At 44.7% G+C, this 15,494-nt stretch overlaps 1 long non-coding RNA gene across 2 annotated transcripts in view; it reads left to right on the forward strand.

The window, feature by feature from the left end:
- The first annotated feature begins 343 nt into the window (after positions 1-343).
- LOC120407190 overlaps positions 344-15,494 on the forward strand; it is a 58,526-nt gene continuing 43,375 nt past the window's right edge. For both annotated transcript variants that reach the window (XR_005599833.1, XR_005599835.1), the window contains exons 1-2: positions 344-430; positions 7,601-7,716. This is a non-coding gene — a long non-coding RNA (uncharacterized LOC120407190). The remainder of the gene's footprint in view (positions 431-7,600; positions 7,717-15,494) is intronic.

Consider the following 15,494-nt stretch of genomic DNA (forward strand, 5'->3'; position numbering starts at 1 on the left):
TATCTTGAATGTCTAAAGGCATAATGTAAAATGCAGAGAATAGAGCTCCCGCTTGAATGTATCAGATATCAGAGACCTTCAAAATTGTTGTAAATCAAACTATTTTTTCCTTGCAGCGTTTCTTAAATTAAAAATGGTTAGTCCACGTTAGGTTCTGGTTAAGGTCAATGCCCATAGCTGAAATCACATGAGTTTTGTATCAGGGGGCTTGCCCTGGGTGCTGGAAAGCCTGGACCTAAGCCAATCCTGATTAATCGATGAGCCCCACCTGAGAGTAATCTGGTGATTCCTGACTACACTGCAGGTATATCTGTAGAGAGCGAGAAGGCTCTTGCAGGGTCCTGTCTCAGTGGAGGGGAGATCAAAGCAGGAAAGGGAGCAAAGTTCTCTGGGCAGGGAGGTCTGGGAAAGACCCTGACTGACCAGCAAAGTGAGTAGGAGACTTAGAGGGGAACTTGAGAAGAGAGGTGGGAAGTGGCTCAAGGAAAACTACAGCAAAGACAAAGGCGCAGACCTAGCTGTTTGGTACAGGGCCTAGGCTGGAACCTAGAGTCAAGGATAGGACTGGGTTCCCTTACTGGCCCCTAGGAAGGGGCCTACAAACCCCTAGAAGGGCTTGTTGAGGCCAGCAAGGGGGCTGCAGGCTGAACTGAGGATAGACTAAGGAAGAGCCCCAGACAGGGTAGAAGGCCTTCTTTCTGCTAAAGAAACTTTTCGTTTGGGCCAATGGCATCCCCAAAGTAGTAGACTAAAGCTGATGACCGGGACAGAGGGCTGAGTCATCAGGCAGAGAAATTACTGTAGCACTGAAGTGATCGTTGGTGGGTGACGCTAGCCCAGTGAGAGAACTGCAATGCCCTGGGGGGGTTCGTGGCGGTGAGTGGATTTACAAGTTTCAGAAACAGAGGTTGTTTATAATTGGAACTTTACATCTGACCTCTCCCAATGGTGAGGTTTGGTTATAATGGCATCCTGATCTGAGCCACCCCTGGGTTCAACTTACCAAAACAAAAATGAGACTGATGAGGTTTTGCTGAGCCAAACCTAACCTGCTCCCCATGATAGAGATCAGACAAAACTGAAATCTTTCAACTGAATCCCCAAATTTCAATGGTTTGGATAAACTGGAATCAGGGTCTAAGCTACTCCTAGTGTTTAAATCTACAGGGAGAATATAGAAAGGCAGAATATAAACATCCTGGTTAGAATTTGGCCATGACACTGTGGTAATCCCCTATATCTAATGAAAAAAGAGCCAGAAGGGTTTGAGGAACCTTAGACAATGACATCGTCATAAAAAACTATCTCATTGGCCAGTCACAGCAAGGCACTGTTGCTAGCTGCTTCTGCATGCAGTAGCCTCATACATTTTAGTAGTGGCTACACATATCACACTTTTTTGTAACATTTTACCCCACATCAGTCCATTAATTTTGGTGCCAAAGATATGTTGCTTTTATGTTTATTTTGATTCACTCCCCTGCCGGGAACCTCAGGCATATCCAAAATGGCAGTTTGGTCCTGTCATTGTTTATGGAAAAATAAAATCCTGTTGCTGTCTGTTCCAGATGATTTACTTGGCCTTGACTAATTTTCCATTCTGTGAAGCTTCTCTCTAGAGTTCAGCTGATTTCCCCTTGTTCATTTACCTTCAGATGTTCCTCTGCCAGTCCCTGAGCCTTCCCAGTGTTGATACACTCATCCTTACAGATTCTTCAGACCACGTGTTCTGATTCATTTAGTCATCTGTTGCTCCATTTTTAATTTAACCAACCCTTTCTGATGTGCTTTTGTATTACTCCTGGCTCTCTGAAGCTGTCCTCCACCCTACACTTATGCAAATGCACAAGTGCAATACAATTGTCTTCTCAGACATTGTGTTGCTTCAACCAACATGGCAACTTCTAGTTTTTCTACAGTTAAAACCAAGATCTCCTGAAAAGGTCTAATTCTGCTCCGGTTTCAGGAGAGATCACGTTGCAGGGAAGCTGCCCTTTCCATTACAGCAATCTGTGCCAATCCAGCAAATGAAATAGGAATTCACCTCTGCTATAGATCAGCATGTCTCTCCCTTCAGGTGATTCCTGGTTCCTTTCTCCTCACTGTCACCCTTTGTACATCAAAGAAGGAGATCCCTGCTTGTGCATAGGTTTGATGCAATGTTACGGTGTGAGAAGAAATATGCTGAAAAGCATACAGGAGCAAATTCTGCAATTACAAACACAGGTAACCTGAGAACAAAGAGTGAGCAGGTTTTCAAAGGTAATGTTCCCCCTATTTGCCCAGAGGGATTAGCCAAAATTCAGAGTCTAGTGGGATGTTTCTGTTAAGAGGCGATTCCTACCCTGTTCACAAAGTCCTGTTTCCCTGTATATTCTTTGTAAATAAATGAGATTGCAGCAATGAAATACCTGACCCCAGAATCAAACAGCAGGAAATCTAAGCCCCTTTCTAGCCAGCACTTAGCCCAAAAAATCTCTCTTTAGGCTTTTCTCAGGGGGCACACTCCGCCTGCTTGTTCTGGCTGTGTCCTTGGCTTTCTGCTGCTTTGTTGTCAGCTCTTCTGATGTTTCTCTTGTTTCTGTCACAGAATACAGAAATACACCTCTACCAAACAATACCCTCTGCCCACGTGCGCCTCTGTTCTAGGTGGAGACCCATACCTGTGTTTGGGGTGGAGGCTGCTATTGTTTCAGCTATCTAGTTCCATAAAGAAGCTTAATTGTTTTACATTTATCAGTAAGGAAGGGAGGCTGTTACACCCACCGATATTTTTTTTAGGTTTAACCCAACCCTGAACAACAATATGATATGAAAGAAGTGGATTTGGCCACCTAAGCTGCTACCTGGCTCAATTCTTCCTCCAATTCCCCTCAGCCAATTGAGTCTTGTACTGTACTGAGGGAAGCGTGCACTTGGGTAACTTATTACCCAGGTGCATTAGAAAGTTACATGAAAGCCTAGTCTTTATCTGACCTGAGACTGAAGCCAGGCTTGTCAGTTGATGCACCAAGATTATTGGGTGCTGGACAGATCTCTTTAGCATCTTATCTTTGAGGGAGGGACAAGTATCATAACATCCATACAGCACAATTTAATTCACCCAGAACCCTCGTTCTGGCTACATAAAAATAATGAGAACACCATCTTCTTGTTGGACAATCAAGATGGTGCTTCAGAATATTCTTAGATAAGCCACCTTAAAAATGTCTATCACCCACGGTCCTCCATTCATATTCTCTAATTAGATCTCTGCAATCATTCAGGCTGGTCATATTAAAACTGAAGCTGAAGGTATCTGAACCTGTAAACAGCTGTGTCTGAGTTAGCTAGAAATCTCATCTCATGGCCTGTACAGACCTACCTGCTGACCAGATCCCCGTGGTATGATTCATATTATCTAGTGCATGATATTGTACATGGCATGCTATTACAAGCTGTCAATGTCATTGTTGTGGCATTTTCTTGTTTTGTTTTTGTATTGGTTTGGGGATTTGTTTGTTTGCACTGAGGAAGCCCTGCTGAGTCAGGACTTTTCTTGTTATAGAAACACTGCTTTTTTGTTTTTGACTGGGTGATGGAAGGAGATTTTGAACCCTTTGAAGAGTTAGAACCTGTCACTGATTTGTTGGGTGTGAATAGCAGCTTCTTGAGAACTAGGTGTCCTTTCTCTTTTTGTAACTGAAAGCACCCCTTGACCTGTGACCATTCTATTGAGGAGATGATGATAACTTTCTTTTTTTAAATAGGAAGGTAGCATTGTCTAGTGGTTAGAACATGAAATTGGTAATCAGGAGACCTGCGTTCTATACACAGTTCTGCCACTGGCTTGCTGTGTCACTCCACTGTGCTTCAATTTTCTCATCATTAAAATGAGGATAATGATAGCTCAATTTATAAAGGAGGGTAACTAGATAAAAATCACAATATGTAAGTGCAATGTATTATCATTAATATACCAGTAGCAAGGATCTTTTTATCCAAGAATCCCAAAGTGCTTTACAAACAAAGCCTGATGTAGCACTCCTCACTCCAGTGAGTAGTCCCATTGGCTTTAATGGGACTTGCATGAGTAGGGGCTGCAGGATTGGACTTATATACGCGCACATATATAGATGAGAGGGGGGCCCATCTGCTCACATGATTCTATGATTTAAGTCAGTGGTAAAATCCCATTGACTCCTTTAAGAGCAGGACTGGGCCCACTGTAACTTAATTCATGGTGGTGCCTTGTTTCTAGTACTCAGCACGTACAATTATAGTATCACTGTGCACGTTAGCTGTGATATCGGTGCCAAGCACTGGTGAAGACTGAGCTTGGAAGATGTGTGTCCATCTCTCCTGCAGACACAGCCCTCCCTACTCTTCTACTTGTGTTAGCTTCATGTTTCCTCCCTGCTCTTCCATTTTTAGCTCCACTGTGGAGTTCAAGGTAGCCAGTGTGTATGGCTCTGGGGATTAATGCTGCAAACATATACTCCTCGTCTGCTGGTATAGAAGGGCTCGGGCTCTGCTTGTGGAGAAATTTGTTTCTGTATAATGTAAATGGTGCCAGCTGGAGGTAGTGGTGAAAGTATCTCATAGCATCTTCCGAGGGAAATCAGTTGAGGGGGAGTGAATGGAGTGGGGGCTACAGCCAGCTATGTGAGTAGAAGGGTATCCCTCTGGGGGGGAGTGGACTCAGTTGTAGTTCCCCCTCCCAAACTATCTTCTCCCCATAAATAGAGTCAATATGGGGGAGCAGGGTGAAGCCAGCATGGATGTCAAATGGCAACAAAGCATGGAAGATTGGAGAGCATTCCTGGACTTGGTCCCTTCCAACACAGATTTCTAGCCTGATTTTGCCATCTCCAGAGGTTTGGCTTGCTTGAACGGAACACCCATGGGAGAAGCTTGCTTGCAATGAATGTGGTTGCATAAGGGGCAAATGAAAGCAGAACCTGCCCTGTTGAACGTTATACAGGATAAGATTCCCTATTGCAGCAAACCAGGTGAGGAAAGTTGGGAATGGCAAGTGTGGAGAGATCAGGCCCACTTCCTGAGCTATAATGGTGAAGCTGTGCATCATGTGCTGTTCTGCACTGTGAAATGAACCCACCTGCATCCAGAAGAGTGGAATTAACTTTTCATTGGAGAAAACAATTAGTGCTACAATACAGAAGATTGTTTCAAAAAATGAAATATTTTGGCTGTTTTTTAATCCCAAAGTGCCTATGGGTTCCAGGCAACAATACGGTCCAGTGGCCTGACATATTTCAGTTGGAATCAGAATGAAATTTGTTTGGAATCACACAAGAAAGTAGTTCCACATCCTTCAATTTTTTTACTGCTTTATCTGCATTTTAAATAAAGCCAAATGGTTCTGTGCTGAAATCATGTAGTAAATCCAGATCCCAGGGTGAGACCTTAATTGTAAACTTCAGCCTGGAGTGAAATCTATAGAGCTAAATTATAAACCTCTTTTAAAAACATTTGCATATTTCTATCATTCTATGTAATGGAAATGCTTGCAAAGGCTTAACTCCAGGATTGCAACTGGCACTGTCAGAGTTTGTGGAAATATAGCACCCAGGGAACACTGAATCTGAGACTTTTCTGTTCTTATCGCCTGTGCTTTATAAATGATTGAGCTACATGCACACTGTATTAAGGCTGGCTTCCAACTTGCATTCTGCTCTCCTCTTATCCCCCTCCCGTCCTCTTCTATTCTAATTTTCTCAAATCCCTTTTGGGATGCTACTTTCTCTTAGAAGATAAGGCCAGACATGAAATTAGTTCAGCCACTTCTGAGTTTTCCGTGAGTACAAATGTAACAAACTACTTACCCAGCTGTTCCTCATCAGAAATGTTAAGTATTTATAATTCAGAACTGGCCGAACAGATTTTGTTCAAACTTGGCTTACGTTCTAGATTCACTGAGATCTAAGGAACAAGCCAACTTTGAAGGAAATTGACTTGTTACCTTGAAACTTATAAATCAGCCCCAGGTGTTCTCAGATCACCAGGAGAGACAGCAGAGAATCTGACCCTCAGGATCTAGAAAATAAGAGTATAAATGGAAGAGAATACAACTGTCCTCAATTTCAATTATCCCTGAAGCTAAAGTACATTTTAAGAGCAGCGAAGTCTCTCTTCAGGGTCTGTTATATGAATACATTGTTTGTTAAAAATTAGTCAAATTCATTGGTCCTTCTCTTTCTCTCATGGTCCTGAGTAAGGGATTGAGAGGAAAAAATGACTAAGAATCTGGGGCTTTGGCCCAATATGCATAATTTTTCACCATACCATCACTGTTAGGGGATTACTGACAAAGACTAATTGCAAGTTCATGAAGTGCATAGTTGAATGCAAAAGTATTTACATTTTATGAAACAAATGTATTGTCAAGGGGCATAATTTGTCACTTTTAAGTTGGCAACTGAATTGCATTTAAACCTTAATAAAACCACTCCCAATCCCTACTGCAAAACTTGTTTGAAGTACATTACTTTGAGGCAGTGAAGGCTCCTTTAGTTTATGCCATTAGTGTTTTAACACATCATTCACAAATATGCTCTCATGGCCTCACATGGGCACATATAACTGAAACCTCTTATTTTTTAAATAAAGAGGGAGAATATTGTTATAAACTGAGTTAAAATCCCTTAAACTGATGAGTGTAAGAGCTGCCCTTCTTTCTGATTAAACAACGTGTCTGTCTACGAGACGAAGGCATACCCAGGGCCACTCAGAAATTTTACAGACTTTGGGGGTTGGAGAGACAGAAGAGGCGGAAAGGGAGAGACAGTCTGAACAGAACATGCAGTTGGTAGTACAACCCTGAGAAAGTCCCAGTGAGAGCTTTAGAGGTGAGTGATGGCTGAAAGAGGTTTGGTGCTATGACCAAGGACACCATCTCCTGTTGTTCTGGTTCCTCCTGTGTTCAGGGAAACAGGACTTTGTTCATCTCTGTAAATAAACACAATTGCATCAAAGATACCAGACTCCATCAACCTCTCTTCCTAACTGGAGAAACCTACAAGACCCTGAATTTTGGCCAGTCACTCAGGTCAAAAGTGTGTATTGGGATATAAAGAGACATAAGCATAGAAAAGAGTGTGACATATAGGACAATATCTTGGACACACCTTATTGAATTAAATTATGTATCACTGTTGGGTGGGGATTATATGTAATTACATGGGTGGGAGAAGCACAACTCTCCAGGAACTAAGAACAGTGTGGGGTTGGTTAGGCAGATTCACTCAGGCTGTAACCCTTCCAGACAGCTACCATGACCTGGAGAGAGACTTGTATATACACCAGTTGAAAGTGGATTATCAGGGGATCAGCGGACAAAGAAAAGGTTAAATAGCCTGAGTCAAAACTGACTCAGGGCTTTGTGCTGATACAAAAAAAGGACAGGACCTTCTGTCAAAGACTATTCACCTGCTGGAGCCCTTCCTGAAGTGGAGGTGAGCTCTGGCCAGTTAATGAGCTTGGGTGTAGGTTCTTTCATCATTTTAATGTGTTTTCTCTAATGCTTTTACCTTAAGAATAAATGTGCTTCCTTAGAAGCACCTATGTGGTAACTGAACTGTGGCAATTGCATTGTTTTCAGTCTCAGAGGAGAAGGTGGCAGGGAACTGTGCAGCCTGGAAATAACCTGGTCAAGAGGGAAAGGGACGAGGGTCTCCACCCAAGAGAGATGATGACTGAGGAGCTGAGAGCCTAAGGGTGAGTGCCCTTGCTGGACCACGAGGGGGAATACAGGGTGCAGTTGCCCTGATCTGTGTCACAGGTGGTTCTTTCTTGAGATGGCTCAATTCACTTCAATCTCCTTTTCTGTCTCAACCCTACATGTTGCTTCACTTTATAAAGCTAATTCTTGTCTGATACTTCAGTAGCAGTCAGCTGGGGCCCTGCTGTGTGTGTTAGTGCTGCATGTGCACGTCGTAAGGCCAGCCTCTGCCATGAAGCGCTTACAGTCTGAGTAGAGAAGACAAACGGGGGGGACGGGAAAGGGAACCTGGGAACTTTTGGCCCCAGCACTGTTTGGACCACGCTGCCATCCCATATGCTTTCCCAAACATCTGATCCAGGGTTCTCTGTGGGGGGCCATCTCTAGGACTGACTTCTAAACCGTGTGCCCGTTCTAAATATAGTGCCTTGGTTTATGTTGCCTTGCTGTGCTGAATCCTTCGCTGCATGAGTGGGCTCAGTACTTCATTTTTCCTTCCCATCCCATGTTTGTAAAGTGCTTTGTTGCTTCCAAATGGAGCTCTGTTAAATTTGCAATAAAAGTCAAGTACATTTCAAAGCAACTCCCATAACTTCATGTTTTTAATTGTCCAGAATCTCCAACTCTTGTTTTATTCTAGTTGTAAAATCAAATAGGCTGGACAAAGACAAAGGGACTTGTTCGCTGGGAAAACCTGCTCAGATGTATGTGTATGTGCATGGCGGGTGGTGGGGAGGGGGCAAAGAGTATGCCTGAACTCATTGACTGGACCGTAGGTCTGGGACTAGGCCACTTGGTAGCTAAGAGATTGTTTCGCTTCCTTTCATTTCCAGTACTTTCAGCTCTAACAAACTTCTTTGAGGAATTGTTCATGTGAAGCTGTAGATATTGGACTTAAAGTGACAATGGGGTAGTGCCTCATTTATCACTCTAGTGTCCAGAGAAAAGAGGACTGGGCTATGAGAAATATAAAGAGGATTTTTTTTTGAGGCTGTTAGACACAGACCCTGTCATTCTTTCTGGCTCTCCAGTCTGTGCTGCCCATTATTACCAAATAGGCTCTCCGGTGAGGTCAGGAAGGAATTTCCCCTCCAGGTCAGATTGGCAGTGACATAGGGTTTTTGCTTTCTTCTGCAGTGTGTGGATGTGTGGGTCACTTTCCAGGATTATCTGGGTATATCCCACTTAATCATAATCCTGCTGTTGCAGGGGTCTTGGGCACTCGTACACCCTGGTCCTTCCTATTCTCTGCCTGTTGCACATAATAGTCTAGCTTCCTGTGGGCTATGATACTTGCGATCTGATTTCTGTTGTTGGTGGTCTGTGATATTAAGCAGGTCATACTAGTTGATCTGGCCTTAAATTTAGGGTGACCACCTTTTCAAAAGGCAAAAGTGGGACACAGGGAGGAGCCTTGGCCAGATTGAAAGCTGGAGCCACTCAGGGAGCCCTGGACCCTCCACCTGCCCTGGGCTGGTGGTTGGGGTGCCTGAGAGCAGCCCCTGGGTCATGTCCCTGTCCCCCCTGGGGTGTACCACCCAGGGAAGGTGGAGGATCTGGGGCTCCCCACAGCAGCCCGGGCTCCCTAGGTGGCTCTTACAACTGCCCAGCGCTGGCTTTTGGCCTGGCCTGGGCAGTGGGGCTTCAGGAGAGAAAGGAGGAGCAGGAGGTTGGTCCTCAAGGCAAGAGGGGAGCTGAGGCCCACCTCAGCACCCTTCCGTCCTCTCCCCACACTGGGAAGAGGTTGGAACCATCACTGAGCCTTGATGAGGCACAGAGTGGTGCCACAGGGAATCCAGGACAAATGGTCTGGAGTCCTTCAGACCAGGACTTGCAGGACTCTGCATTTCAGGACTGTCCTGCCCAATTTGATATGGGTCATCACTCTATTTAAACTATATGACCGAGACCTGGCCTGGACACAGTCAAGCAATTGGCAGCTGCTTGCACAACAATCCTTGCTCAGCGGTGCAGTATAATTCATTTGTACAGAACCTTCTGATAACACCAACTCTTCCTTTGGGGAGGCAGGGAGGTGTGTTAACACTAGGTAGTGGAGTGGAGACCAGGGTGAAATGGACTGATCTCTGCAAAGGGGTAGTGCTGCTCGTCTGTGCTGGCAGCAGTGGGCCCAGAGTGCTGATGCAGCAGAGTCTAAGTGTCACTGGGGTAGTGCTCTTGCCAAACCCAAGACCTCAGAAATGAGCAGATGATAGAAATGAAGCCCAGAAGAAGTATTTGCAGCCTAAAATGCAGCACATTTCCTACCAGTGGGGCTTGAAAGGAACAGGAAAGTGCTTCAGGGTGGAGAGAGCCAATGCTGTGCTCACTTACAAAATGCTTCACTGGCTAGGAATTAAACTACTGTGCGGTCTCCTAAGTCTAGCAGTCATTTAAGGCAACTCCCTGAGCTATTGCGCCAGAGGACGTTACTACTTGTGCTTTTTGAGCAGTAGAGATGGCGGAGTGGGGAAATGCAGGGGTGTAAGTGAGGGCAGAAGAATGTCAGACTGGGCTCAGATGCAACACCCCTCACAGTCAATGTGTTGCATGGGTGTAACTGACCGTCAAATTTCATCCATAATAATTGTGGCTATTGCAACAGGTGGGTTACATAGACTCTTCAGTAGATTGGGGGTCACTGCTGTAGTAACATTACTTGCAGCTGTATTTGGGCTGGTACGGGAGAACACTGGCTTATTTTTTTTAAATAAGGAATTACAGATGAATTGGATCAACTGCCATTACTGAAACATTCCTGAAGAGCCTTCATTCCTGAAGAGCCTTTTCCCTCATAAAATGTGTTCTGCAGTGATTCCTCAGTGTTTCTAGTAAAGTTTTGTAAAACACTTTATTGAGCAGTCATGACAAGATTAGAGTTTTATGGGCCAAGTTCTCTGTTTCTACTGTTCTATTTGTGCAACTAGAAAACTCAATGGGGTTGCACTGGAGTCCCTGAGCACAGAATTTGGACATCTCTGATTTTCAGCAATACTGTCTATGTCAGAGGTTCTCAAACTGTGGTCTGTGGACCACTAGTGTTCTGCGAGCTCCATTCAGGTGGTCCGTGGATAGTTTCCTCTCAGGTGTGCGCCTGGGCGGCCACACACAAGAGAATGAAGGGCCACCCACCTAATTAGTGGAGCCATGCAGGTGTGGCTCCACTAAGTACGTGCCTGGACCCTGGAGAAGATGCACATGTAAGGTGAGGTGGTGGCCTTGCAGTGGGTGGGTGGGCGGAATAGGGGGTAAGTGGGAGGCGGCAGTGGGGTAAGAAGGGGGCGGGGATTTGGGATGTGCAGGACTGCGGCAGCCAGAGAGAGAGGCGACTTTCCCCAGCACCAGGTCTGCGGCTGCTGGGGAGACACCCTCCCACTCCTTCCTAGCCAGTAGGGTGCTGAAGGCTAATGCTGCTGCTGCCCATACTCTGCTGCTTCTATAGATGGAAGAAGTCTCCAGGGCTCTCAAACCAACTCTTAAAAACTAATTTGTAAAGGAATGTACATACTGATCATTTCAATGTCCCAGTGTGAAATCCTGGCCCCATTGAAGTCAATGGTGAAACTCCCGCTGACTTCAGTGGGGTCAGTAATCTCCTGGAGACCTGTGGAGAAATAGAGTGAGAACTGTAGTTCTGTATTTGACCAGTGTTCTGACCAGTATAACAGTCAATATGGGATCCTGCCTCAGGCAGTGGCTGTCAAACAGCTATTTAGTTAGATTTATACCCAGTGGTAAAGTTTCCAAGGCATTTTGAAAGGGTTTTGCCCTTGCTCTGAATTGATCTCCAAGTTGAATGGTCCCACATCTTCTATCCGCATGAGTAATTTACTGTAATTAATGGGGCGCCATTTGCATGCAGTGTGTAACACTGCTCTGACCTCAGCTGCCACCTGGGTATGAGCTCAAGTATTTCTAAAGTTCTCCATAAAGCCATGCTGTGCTGCCGGCCCTGACTATTTGCAGACTAGAGCTGCAGTGTAACCTGCTCTCAGGCCGGAACTGAGAGCCCAACCGCATTACATCACATGTTAGTAATTCAACTGAGAGGCACGGTGGTTCTCTTTCACTCCCCCCTCCTCCTATTTCTATTATAGCCCTGGACTGACTGGATAGCCTATAGCAAGAAACAGTTATCAAGTGGGTGAGGTATGATGCCTGCATAATATAACTTAAAGCAACTGAAAATGAATTCAAGTTCTGTAGTCAGGAGATTAGAAAGGATAAGATTTGATCAACTCCTTCTCCCTTCCCATCAGGGTGTGTGTGTGTGTGCGCGCGCGTGCGCACACACTGTAACAAAGCGGCCTTTGGCGGGACACTACTGAGAGTATCAGTTCAGGACAAATTGCTTAGAGCAGGGTAGTCACAGTCCAAGGCTGGGAGTCTTTCACTACTAAGGCATACCATGAGAGGACTTCAGTTTTACCCCTCTGGTTAACCAGAAGTCATACAAGCAATTCCCTCAGACACTCCAGTTTCCCTGTATCACCACCAGTGCCACTCCTTATGGGGATTAATGTTTAGGAAAACCAATACCCCCTGTGGCAGAGCTCTGACCTTGCTCCTGTGGGTCCTGCGCTTCTAGGTGGTTTATGCTAGCCTCAGTGGCTCACTGTGACCCTCCACGTAGCCCTTCTCTCTCTAGGGCCAGGGTTACAGTCTACTGAGCCCTTTTCATCATAGGCTGCAAGGAGGTTGGTGAGAGAACTCCCACAGTCTCTGTTCAGCCTCCTGTCCTGACAGGGACCTGACTTCCCCTTCCAGGAGATGTTCCTGTAGTGGTGGGTTGGGGGGAACCCGGGCCCGCCCTCTACTCTGGGTTCCAGCCCAGGGACCCTAATGGTAGCAGTTGTTGGCAGCCAACCTTTCACTGCCAGAGTTGCTACATTTCCCTGGGCCACTTCCCCACAGCTCTCCTGCTTCTCCCTTACCTTAGGGCTCCTTTAACGATGGTTTTAGGGTATCTTCAGTAACCAGCCCTTCAGCCGCACTTCCTCTCCTCTGGCTCCCTGACTCCCCTGCCTGACTGGAGTGAGCCCTTTTTATAGTATCAGCAGGACCTTAATTAGAGTCAGGTGGTCACATTAACTGAATGGCCTCACCTGACTCTTTACAGGTTAATTAGAGTCAGGTGTTCTCATTAGCCTGGAGCAGCCCCTGCTCTGGTCAGTCAGGGAACAGAAAAATCCAGTGGCCAGTATATCTGCCTTCTGCTATTCTGCTGTACCCAACTGGCCTGGGTCTGTCACACCCCATAAAAGAAAAAAAGGTTCTCCCGATACCAAAGGACCAAGCCCCTGACCCAGGTCAGTATACCAATCAGATCTTACCCACAAATCACGCTGTTGCTAATCCTTTAGAATCTAAAATCTAAAGGTTTATTCATAAAAAGAAAGAAATATAGATGAGAGTTAAAATTGGTTAAATGGAATCAAATACATACAACAATTGCAAAGTTCTTAGTTTAGGCTTGTTTCAGGCTTGATGGGATTACTGCTGATTTAAACCAATCAAATCTCTGGAGTACAAACATCCCAGCTTGGATGGGTCATTAAGTCCTTTGTCTAGAGTTTCAGTTTCAAGCACAATTCCTCCAGAGTCAGAAGCAGGATTGAAGACAAAATGGAGGGGTTTCCAGGAGGGGTTTTATATCCTCTACTATGTGGAAGGAAACGCCTTTGTTCTTACTGTGGAAAATCACAGCAGCAAAATGGAGTTTGGAGTCACATGGGCAAGTCACATGTCCATTCATGACTCAGTTTGCAGGCGGCAGCCATTACTCACATACTATCTTGAACGTTCCCAGGAAGGCTCCTCAGATGTGGATTGGAGTCTCCCAAGGTCCATTGTCAGTTAAGTGTTTCTTGATAGGACTATTCTGAGTAAGTACCCATTCTCAAGAAGCTGACCAAATTGTTCACTGATGCTACTTTGAATCAAACACTTGGAGGTACAAGTACATAGCCAATATTCATAACTTCAAATACAAAAATGATACACACATACAGACAGCATAATCATAACCAACAAATTACAATCTTTTCATAGACACCTTACTTGACCTCCTTTGTACAAGATTTGGTGCAACTATAGGACCTTGGTTGCAACAATGTTCTATATGGTCACAGTTCATGTCAATAACGTTACACACACACACAAGCAATCGGGCTTTTCTCTCATCCAACTTTTATTACCATGGTTAATGTGGTGCAACCTGCATTCACATTGAATTGTATGGCTCTGTACAAATAAGAGGCCAAACTAGGTTAATAGATCTTAAGGCCAGAAGGGACCATTATGATCATTTAGTCTGACCTCCTGTGTAACACCTGTCAGACTAATCTCTGTATCAAGTCCATAACTGTGAGCTAGAGCATATCTTTTTAGAAAGGTATCCAGTGACAGTTTCACGGTAACTGCGCTTATATTCCCCATCTGTAGTCCACCAAGGGCACTCACTTAAAGGTTTCCAACTCCCAGCCATTACAGCTCTTGGGCAGAGACTGATTAAACAGGCCAGTGTCTGTGCTTTGCTTTCTCCCCAAAGGCTGTGAACCACATAACTGCCAGCAGTCACAAGTTACCACACACTTCTTTATAAGCAAGCACAGATATTCTTAAGGTGAAAACATTAAAAAAAAACATTTAAAAAAAAGAGAAAAGAATCTACGTGCATGCTATAAAGCTTACCAGAGGTCACCCACAACTTCAGCCTCAGTCTCTGGTAGGTGTCAATCCTTCAAAACACGCAACTGGATTTTCCCCCGGTTACAAAATCATAATTGTCTCGGATACAGAACCTGAATCCCAGCTGAGCAGGTCAGCCATTTCTTTATGCAGTTCTGGCCTTTGGTCCCCAGGAACAGCTAATCCCCAGACCAAGACCCCTCTCAGGCTAAAGCTTCAGAAGGCTGGGTTTTTGCATAACTGAAAATGGGGAATTTTATTAACCTCTCCCTAGGGATTCCTAAGGAAAACCGCTTAACATTTATTGTCCCAAAAGTTAATTCTTATCTAGCACACTTTCAATATAGTCCTTAGAACGCTGAGATCTCATATCTGCTACATCGACCTCTAGAGAGGTTCCATACAATCCTGGCCCACAATCATATGCAAACCATTCATTTAATACTATGGACCTCAAAGATACTTAAACTTAATTCAGTAAGGCCTCCCCAGGATGTTGCAGGATGCTGCCATATCTGTCACAATCCAGTCTTGACTTAAAGATTGCAAATGATGGAGAATCAATGACATCCCTAGATACGTTCTTCCAATGGTTAATTAACTTTGCGCCTTATTTCTAGTCTGAATTTGTCTAGCTTCAGCTTCCCAGCCATTGGGCCTCTTAACTCCTGGGCTAAAACTTTGCATGTCAAGTTTCAGACTAGAGCACAGTTTTACACCTAAATCATCCCCAAACCACTAGGAGTTACAGTAACATGCTAAAACATCTTTACCAGAACCAATAAGCAGCGTCACTGCTCATTCTGAGAAGTCAGACTCCTAAAGAACTATAGGGAGATACCAGTGGAAGTAAAAGGGAAGAGAAACTGTACTACCAATCTTCAGAGGAGGAAAGAGCACTCCTGGCAATTGCCACCTGGTCACTTTAACTTTATCCTTTGCAAAATAATGGAACAAATATTGGGAGTAGGGTGGGGGTAAATCTGTGAACATCTAGAGGTTTACTCAACCAAATCCCAGCCTGCACAAATAGCAGAAATCCTCTCTCAGATACCAATCCAGGAAGGCACCCCTTGAGCATGTG

This window comes from Mauremys reevesii, linkage group 1 (assembly GCF_016161935.1).
Source record: "Mauremys reevesii isolate NIE-2019 linkage group 1, ASM1616193v1, whole genome shotgun sequence".
In the NCBI taxonomy this organism is placed as follows: Eukaryota; Metazoa; Chordata; order Testudines; family Geoemydidae; genus Mauremys; species Mauremys reevesii.